This window comes from Stomoxys calcitrans, chromosome 3 (genome assembly GCF_963082655.1).
Source record: "Stomoxys calcitrans chromosome 3, idStoCalc2.1, whole genome shotgun sequence".
Taxonomy (NCBI): Eukaryota; Metazoa; Arthropoda; class Insecta; order Diptera; family Muscidae; genus Stomoxys; species Stomoxys calcitrans.
In genome coordinates, this window is record NC_081554.1 from 140,156,130 (window position 1) to 140,166,085 (window position 9,956).

Sequence of the window (9,956 nt, forward strand, 5' to 3'; positions counted from 1 at the left end):
CATCTGCATGATTTGATGATAAAGCCTCATTTATTGATCTTGGGTCCATACATTTTTCATCAACCATTTTTTTAAACGTCCACGATCTAAGCCTCTGCTTTATGGATTCAAACTGGTCTTGGTTATTACTTCCAGCATCTCTGACATTCTCGTTTGGAATTTCATTGGAACTCTCACCACTTTGACAGTCTTCATTTGAAAATTCCGAGTTGTCACACTCAGAAAACTCGTCATCCGTCTCATGGTCAACATCATCGGATGACCGATCATCATCGAATCGTTGATCCACTTTATCAATTTTTGGAGATTTGATTTCAAATTCATAAAACAATTCTTTGTTTGTTTTGTTCACATTCTTGTACAATTCATTCTCAATGAATCTTACGTCACGACTTTTTACAACTTGTTTAGTGCCTGGTCTCCATAATCGATATGCCTTTGATTCAACGGAATAGCCCACTAATATATGTTCATCACTCCTGGCTTCCCATTTGGATTTGGACTTCTTGTTTAAAACGAAAGCCTTACATCCTATTTGGCGTAAATGTTTCACGCAAGGTTTCTTACCAGTCCATATTTCTTCAGGAGTTTTTTCATTGTTTAGATTTGTCGGACATCTGTTTCTTATATACACTGACGTGTTAATCAATTCCGCCCACAAGGAAGTTGGTAAATCAGCATCTAACATACAGGAACGACCCATTTCCACCAAAGTACGATTCATACGTTCGGAAACGCCGTTCTGTTGAGGGGTGTACTCCACTGTTAGCTGACGTTTAATTCCATTTTTCTTCAAAAAATTCGAAAAATCTGCCCCAACCAACTCTTTTGCATTGTCACTTCGAAGTATTTTTATCCTTTTTCCAGTTTCATTTTCAACAGCCTGTTTAAATTCTTTAAATTTCTCTAAATATTCGTTCTTTTGTCTCAGAAAATAGACATACACTTTACGAGAGAAATCGTCAATGAAAGTTGCAAAATAAATACTTCGTCCCATAGACTCACACTTCATAGGACCACATAAGTCTGTGTGAATAAGTTGCAATATTTCCGTGGAAGATTTTTCAGTTTTATGTGGGAAGGATAATCTAGTCTGCTTTCCACGAATACAAGCTTCGCAATCAATTTGCATCGCATTCAAATTTGGCAATCCATTTACCATAGAAAAAGACGAAAGTCGGCTTAAGTCCTTACAATTTAAGTGCCCATATCGCCGATGCCACAAATTAAAATTCTTTTCGTTGCTTTGATGCACTGTATTTGCAGCCTTTTTATTTTCAAACAAATTGACGAAATATACATTGTTTCTCTTGTGGCCTTCAATCAAAATTTCATTTTTTCTCAAAATTAAAGCCTTTTTGCCCTCCATGGTTACTTTACAACCGGAGTCTGTAGCTTTACTGGCCGACACAAGGTTACATTTCAAATGTGGTACATATAGTGCGTTATCAAAGTGTATGGTCTTCTTTTTTCCTTGTACATTTACAAAAATCGAAACTTTACCAATACCTTTGATGCATACCTCTTTGTCGTCTGCCAGTTTTACTTTACCATTATAGCCTTTGTTGAGTTGGATAAATAGAGATTCCTCATTACACATATGGGAAGTCGCTCCACTATCTATTATCCATTCGCGATTAGATTTCACGATCATAGCAGTTTCTGTTGCACCCATGCATTTTGCTTTTTCCTCAACACCGCGAGAGTTTTCCTCAAATGACAATTTTTCTCTACATTTGCTGGCTTTATGTCCTTTCTTTTTACAACGAAAACATTTAAAAGTCTTTTTGAACATACCTTCAGCTTGAGTTTTGTTGTAATTTGAACCATATTGATGTTGCTTTCTTGCGTAATGTTTAGCTTTCATTGCAGAATCTTGATCTAACGCATTTTTATCACCAATTTCCAACAAACGCGCCTTCAACACCTCAACTTTCGAAAATTCGTTTGCAGTATCCACGGCAGCCTTAATAGCTGAAAATTTCTCTGGCAATGCATCTACAATTATAACCGCAAGAAGGTCTTCATCCAATTCAACACCCATTTCACGAATCGAAGCAGCACAAACGTCGAATTCAATTAAAAATTCCGACACGCTCTGGTTTTCAGACATTTTGAAGTTTAGCAGCTTCCTGTAGCACTCTATCTTCTTTCTGATAGTCTTTCGATCAAAAGTATCTTCCAGATGTTTCCACATTTCACTTGATGACTTGATATGTCTCACCATACTCACTATGTTTGCTTCCAAGGATATCAAAATTTCGGCTCTTGCATCCATATCCTTTTCCTTGAATTTTTTCAGGGTCTCCATCTTGGTTTTAAATTGAGTTCTCTGCTCACTCGTTGCATTTTGAGGTAAAATTGGAAGTTCCGGACATTTTTCTTCACCCATCACAATATTCAGCAATCTATTTTTATGCAAAATAGCCTCCATTTGCGTTTTCCATGTCAAAAAATTGTTGCCGTTGAACAACGGAATGCGTCCATTAAACGTAGACATTTTTCAACAGATCAGGATACACAGCTTACCAATTCCAAAAAATTTTTCTGACCTACAGAAAATTTCAGCTTTTGAATCGCTTTTCCAGGTATACACAGCTTCCCAATTTAACAATTTTTCTGTCCAACAGAAAATTTCACCTTTTGAATTTCTGTTCCCGGTACACAAAGCTCACCAATTCAATATTTTTCTGACCAACAGAAACAACGGCCTTGGAATTGCTAGTCCAGATTATGTAGTTTGAATTATTCTTATTTGCTCAAAATTCGCGTTATGAGTTCTGGGCCCATAACCTATTGAGACAGAATATGTACGCAATGGAATTTAAATGTGTGTGCTTTATTTAAATTCAGTATACAGAGTGATATGGAAAATGAAAATTATTTTTTCAATACACAACAATTAATACTAAGGTAACTTAATCAAATTAATTATGTTGAACTAAAGTAGAATAACATAAAGTATTTTCAACATTTACAATATTCATACAGTCTACTGCGCCGTCCTATACACAGTATTGTACAAATCAAAAGTGCCATACCTCCTGTGATAAAAATAGAGGGCTTCACCGTCATATAAGAGTCCTGCATCTCTTAACCTTAAAATTGCAGCCGGTGGCAAAAATCTCCTTTGTGTAAGACAATAAATGTCATCCTCCAATCGCAGGGAGGAAGCAACCAAATCATTGCTAAGGTCTTGCGCTCTCTCCATAAATTTCAGGGCCATGCCTGTCATGTGGACGTCAATACGCTGTATACCAGCCCTGTCATAAGTCTCCCTACACGACACACGTCTAAATGAACCGTCACTCAGAACCCTAGGCCGCAGGCCCAAACACGACCTAAGGACGCCTCGCTCCCACATCCTAAGCCTTTCCATTTGAGCTGACGAAATGCCATACCATACAGGAAAGGCGTAGGATATGACAGGTCGGATGACCTGGCGGTAAATCAGTAGCCGGACCGTAGGGGAGAGACCACCTCTCCTAGCCAAGATAGCGCTATACCCAAAATACAACCTCTTGGCCTTGGCCAAGACATAATCCATATGCCCTATAAAATTAAATTTGCCATCAAAGACCACACCAAGATACTTAATAGTAGGAGAAAGGGCCACGACGTCCCCACCGATGCGCAAAACCGGAAAATACCCCTTGAAATTGGGGTACACTACACGACCACGACCCCTAAAAACAACGGCAGAACATTTGGAAACATTGAGAGAGAGTCTCCACCTAGAGAAATACGCATGCAACTCCCCCAAGTAAGAGTTGAGCCTTGAGGTAACGGTACTAGCCCTCGGACCGGAAAAGGCCACCATCAGGTCATCAGCATAGGCCAACAAAAGGCATCCAGGTGGCGGGAGTGGAACATCGCTGGTAAAGATCGTGTACAAGATCGGGCCAAGAAGGGACCCCTGGGGAACCCCAGCCAAAACAGGACGCCGGGCAGACATCTCCTCACCAACCCTCACCGCAAAGGAGCGCCCTTCAAGGAAACTGGATATCAACCTACACACCTGCCTGTCGAAACCAAAAGACCTGAGTTTAAACAGAACTCCATCGTGCCAGACAGAGTCGAAGGCCTTAGCAAGATCAAGTCCAACCGCCACGGACCCATGCCTCCTGTCAAAACCCCTCACCCCATGGCTCGAAAAAACAGCCAGGGCATGAGATGTAGAGTGCCCTCCTCTAAAACCGAACTGAAAATCCCCTATCGTGTTCCTCTCTCCAACCGTCTCCTTCACCCTCTCGAGAATAAAAAACTCCAGGAGCCTGCCAAAGGGCGACAAAACGGAAATGGGCCTGTACCCCTGGCATCCAGCAGAATCCGACCCAGGTTTTGGAATGGGCACCACCGAAGCAACCTTCCACGCCGAAGGAAAATACCCAAGATTAAGGCAATGATTAATCAAAATGGCCAGAAATCGAAAAATCACATCGCCAGACCTATTCAGCGCGACATCAGGGATCCCATCGACACCCATGGCCTTCTTGGGAGACCTAGTGGCCAAGGCACCACCCACATCAGAAGGTCTCACAAAGCAGCCCTGTTCCCATAACGCCCCTGAAGACACCACTGATCCATCCGCCGTGTTGGAGGCACCAAAATCCAAAAGGGGAGTCCTGTCACAGCGACACTCATCAGCCACATTAGTAACTTCTTCATCCAGCCCATCATCTCCCGTGCCATCTGGTCCACACTGCAGGTACACAGCCAAAGCCTCAGCCTTACCAGCATCGTCCATCACCACACCCCCAGAAGGGGTTCTTAAGTCTCCCACCGGCTCTCGTCTCGCCAAACCAGCGGCTCTCTTAACACGACCGTAAGTACGGTTATCCACCCGGATACTGCACAAAAAATCCTGGAAACTCTCCTGATTAGAACGGTACACAGCGCCCTGTATAATCCTGTCCAGATTCCGAATATCGGCCTTAAGTATCGCGCGCCTCTCCGGATCAGCCGATCTGTGCATTGTCCTGCATAGTCTCCTACGCTCCCGAATAAAACCATCCACATGTGAAGGCAAAGCAGGCAATCCCCTAGTCGCAGGAACCCTCGGAACAGACGCGTCAATCGCCTCACGAAAAACCTCACTCATCCTTCCAATGCAGCCATCAACCTCTTCCACAGATGCATTTCGGTCAATGGGGAGCGAACATGCATCTAGGCCACGCCCTAACAGCGACCTATACCTACGTCCATTGATACGCCGAAAGTCCAGAAATGTGCGGGGTTCCTTGTTCCTGACTTCACCAGTAGATATGCCAATATGTATGGCCCTATGATCAGATTCGTAATCAATCGTGGTACACCTACTACCATCCAGCAAAGGAAGACCTGGAGTCAATAAAAATAGGTCAATATATGAACCCGAGGCGCCGTTGGGCCGTGTAGGCTCATCAGCAGAACACGCAATGAAATTAGGCGATCCCAAAAGCAGACCAGCCAGCCTTCTACCCCTTGCATCCATCTCCAGCCCTCCCCATGACGGGTGTTTCGCATTCAGGTCTGCACCAATGACCATCTCACTATCCATACATACAGAGAACAGAGAATTCAAATCACTCTCCCTCATATCATCACCTGGTCTGAGATAAAGAGAAGCAAAAAAGATAGCAGAACCATCCCTAAGCCACAACTTAACCACACAAGACTCTATGGAACCAGTGTCCACAACGACCCTTTCACAGCCAAAAGCCTCCCTCACCAGAACCGCCGTACCACCACCTCTGCGCCCAATTCTGTTCTGACGAAAAGCCCTATAACCCTCCAACTCAAGTTTGTGGGAGCTCGAGAGCTTGTGCTCTGCCAAAAGCAGAACATCAGGATCTCGTTCCCTCACAAACGCCTGCAGGAAATGTCTCCTAACTAGCGACACGCACGAGTTAACATTGACAAAAATAATAGATAACGACCTAGACATCACAAAGCGACCGTAAAAGTGCCGTCAAAGCACCCGCCTCACCAACCTCCCCAACCATTCTATCATAATCTGGAGCAAAACGCCTCATCTTGGCAAAAATCTCCACAAAATTAGCACCAAACACGCGCTGACAATCATCGAACAAATCGACCTTACGAGCCTGCCCCATCCGTGCAACACCAGGAGCAATTGAAGACCGAGCACCAATACCACCACGAGTATTAGAAAGAGACGGAAAAGATCGCGGCCCCATAGAAGCCGCGTAAGAAAGACCCGCAATCTTGGTGGACCTAGCCACTGCCTTCGCCCTCGCCTCATTCCTACGCCCCTCGCGCTGAGCAACAATTGCCAACCAACGTGGGCACTCCTTAGACCCAGCAGAGTGACCCACAACATCACAATTCACACAGCGGACACCCTGAGGAACCCCATCCGAAACACCAACATCCCCCTTCTGCACCTCGCAATCCACAAGGTCATGTGGCCCACCACACACAGCACACCTGAAGGGCATGCTACAATTCTTGGACAAGTGTCCAAACCGCTGACATCTATAGCAACGAGTAGGGCCCTGCGACTCATCCTTCCTGAACCTTACCTTACAATGGAGCATCCGGTCCATGCCATACAACCTATCCATATCCGTGGACCTACCGACCCTGAGCACCCATCTATCCCCAGTCACATTCCGGACACTAACAACATCAATCTTAGAACCAACTTGCGACACAAGGTATTCCCTAACTTCCTCAGGGCTAAATTCCCTCGATAATCCCTCGACCACAACAGCATAAGGAACCACGGCACGAGGCGTGTGCGTATGGCAGGAATAACCCCTTTCCCTGAAGAGAGCGCAAGTCCTATCAAAATTAGCCAACCCATTAACTCTTATATTAATAATGTTGTGCCTTACCACTTTGACGGTGAAATCCCCTTTACACATAAATGTACCTAGGACGTTGACTACCTCTTTCACACTGGCGTTATAAACTGTAATAGCAGGCATCTTTCCTCCACCAGGTGTCTGCTTCCCATCAATAGTGTTCACGGCCGGTCTGGTATCAGCCGCTCTTTTCGCCTTCATAAGATTCAGCTTGGGAATCGCTCCAGTCTTTCTGCCTAGCGTTGCGCCACTAGACAAATTATTTGATGCAGCTCTGCCATCTTTTGTTGATTCAAGCTCCCTCTCGTTAGCCTTGATTACCATCGAAATAGTCGAAGGTCCTTGCCTTTCCTGCCGCTCCGGAACAATAGCTTTTTGCGGCCCAATATTCAACGCTGTGACGGGGTTTTCGGCTACCCCGCCCGACATATCTTGGTCTTTTGTCACATTAGCAACACCATACGCATTTGCAACATTACACGCCATGTCCATAGCAATGTCATTGTTAACGTTGACATTGCTAGGATGAGGAGATGTATTCTCTCTCTGCAGCAGCTCTTGGATAGTCTTCCTCAATTGAGCATTCTCCTCTTGCAAACGGCTGATGGTGTCGTTAAGCCGTCCCAGCGTAACGCTCAAACAAAAATCTCCATAGGCGACCTGCTCACCTTCAGAACTCATGCTATTCTTCTTCTTCTTCTTCCTTTTTAATTTCTTTTCGCCACGCAAAGCCTCGGACGTCTGTGCACTTGCGTCTGAAGTAACGTCTTTCTGCTTTTCATCCATTACTTTAGAATGAGTTTCCATAGTATCGAGTCGACCAGCTATGCCAGTGGCCAATTTGGTATCGCCGGATTTATTCATATCCAAATTATATGCATCGCCTCTAACGGTACTTGGATCAGCTTCCTCGCGTCCACTGAATCCAAAGACACCGTCACCACTTATAGTAAAACTCGCCAATTCAAATGCAATAGTACTCCTTACTATGCGATTCTCAAAAAAGCAGTTAAACTCGCCTTTACAAAATTTCCTCTGCGCAGCACTGGCGCCTACTCCCGCTTCTCAAAAAATCAAATAACCTTTGACCAAAAATTATGAATTTTGCCAGCACTGATGCCTACGATCAACTCTCAAACGAGGCACTTAAACGGCAAAAATTTCCACAAATCAGAGATTGAAATTTGCTATCAAGCACGAGATTAAAATCACTTATCAAATTTCACTTCACTTTCCGCTTTAGGTGTTGACTGTTCGGACACTAAACACAGAATCTAGTTGCCTTACGGAGCGATTCCCGATATTTATAGAAAAAATTTGGCGGGCTACAGTTTCCAATAAGGGTGTGTGCTGCGTATATGCTTCAACATTTGTATCTGTACACACGAAGTGTATACGAACAACCCCGAAGATAGATCGAAGCGTATGTGTATGTAGTAAATTCAGAGCGGATTTTGTATAAATATGAGGTATCGCAGCATGGTAAGTATTAGTTCTTGTGCATAACTTGTGAAGTGAATTTAATTTAAAAAGTGAAAAAATGACTGGTCGTGGTAAAGGTGGCAAAGGCTTGGGAAAAGGTGGCGCTAAACGTCATCGTAAAGTGTTGCGTGATAACATCCAAGGTATCACCAAGCCTGCAATCAGACGTTTGGCTCGTCGTGGCGGTGTAAAGCGTATCTCTGGATTGATTTACGAAGAAACCCGTGGTGTCCTGAAGGTGTTTTTGGAAAACGTTATTCGTGATGCTGTCACCTACACTGAACACGCTAAGCGTAAAACCGTCACCGCTATGGATGTCGTCTACGCTTTGAAGAGACAAGGCCGCACTTTGTACGGTTTCGGCGGTTAAACATTATCTTGACGCTATTTTGGAGAAAATTTTAAAAACTTTAAAACTAAAACAATCGGTCCTTTTCAGGACCACAAAACATATTTAAAAAGAGATATTTCTTGTTATAAATTTTTACTAAAAAAAAATACATAAAATTTATTTGAAAATAAATATTACCATTTTTCAATTTGCCGTCGGCCAAAATGTAGCTTCTATAATATACATACATACATGACGAAACTAAAACCGACGCCATTAGAACAATACGATGAAACGATGGTATACAACACTAAAAAGCATACATACACACAGATACCAAAATGCACGCATATACTACCATTAAATGTTTCCTTTGCTTGGAGCTGCTAACTTTGTCACAAATGTACGAAGAGGGACGATCGTAGATACTTCGTTTCGATGTTTTGTTATTACATATGCCAATTTTTCTTAGCATCAGAAAATGAACAATGATTACCATGTGATATTCAAATGTAAAATAAATAGTTTTTACAGTACCCTAATGGTAACATTGATCCTATTAAATGCCGATAATCTTGAGTAGGGTCGATAAAACTAAATTCTTATTATGTTAATGTATGCAAAAAGGCGAAATGTTGATGCATGATAATTGATAACTGATAATTATGACATGTATATTAAAAGACCTGCAATAGTCGATAAGATGTAAACATATTTGAAAATGTTTACCTATAAACAATAGATGGCAGATTTTTTTTGTATTTACACCTAAAACAGGATTGTTTAAGGAAATTTCGAATAACGAAATTGCTAGCAAATTACCAAATCCACTGAAAAAAAAATCGACCAAAAAATATTTTTTAAATTTAACTACAATTAAAATTTTATTTATTATTTAAAACTATTTTTTAAGTAAATTTTCTTGATAAAATAAGGTTTGATATAGTTTTTTCTCTTTTAAAAAAATTTTTGTCGTCCTGAAAAGGACGGATTGTTGTTGATTTATACGATGGCCTGTATTTACATTTTTTCTTTGATGCTCGTAGATAATTTAAGCCTTCTTTTCGGTCTTCTTGGGCAAGAGAACAGCTTGGATGTTTGGCAATACACCACCTTGAGCAATGGTGACACCGGACAGCAATTTGTTCAATTCTTCGTCATTACGGATAGCCAATTGCAAGTGACGGGGGATAATTCTTGTCTTCTTGTTGTCACGAGCAGCGTTGCCAGCCAATTCAAGAACTTCAGCGGCCAAATACTCCATGACAGCAGCCAAGTAAACTGGAGCTCCGGCACCAACACGTTCAGCATAGTTGCCTTTGCGCAACAAACGA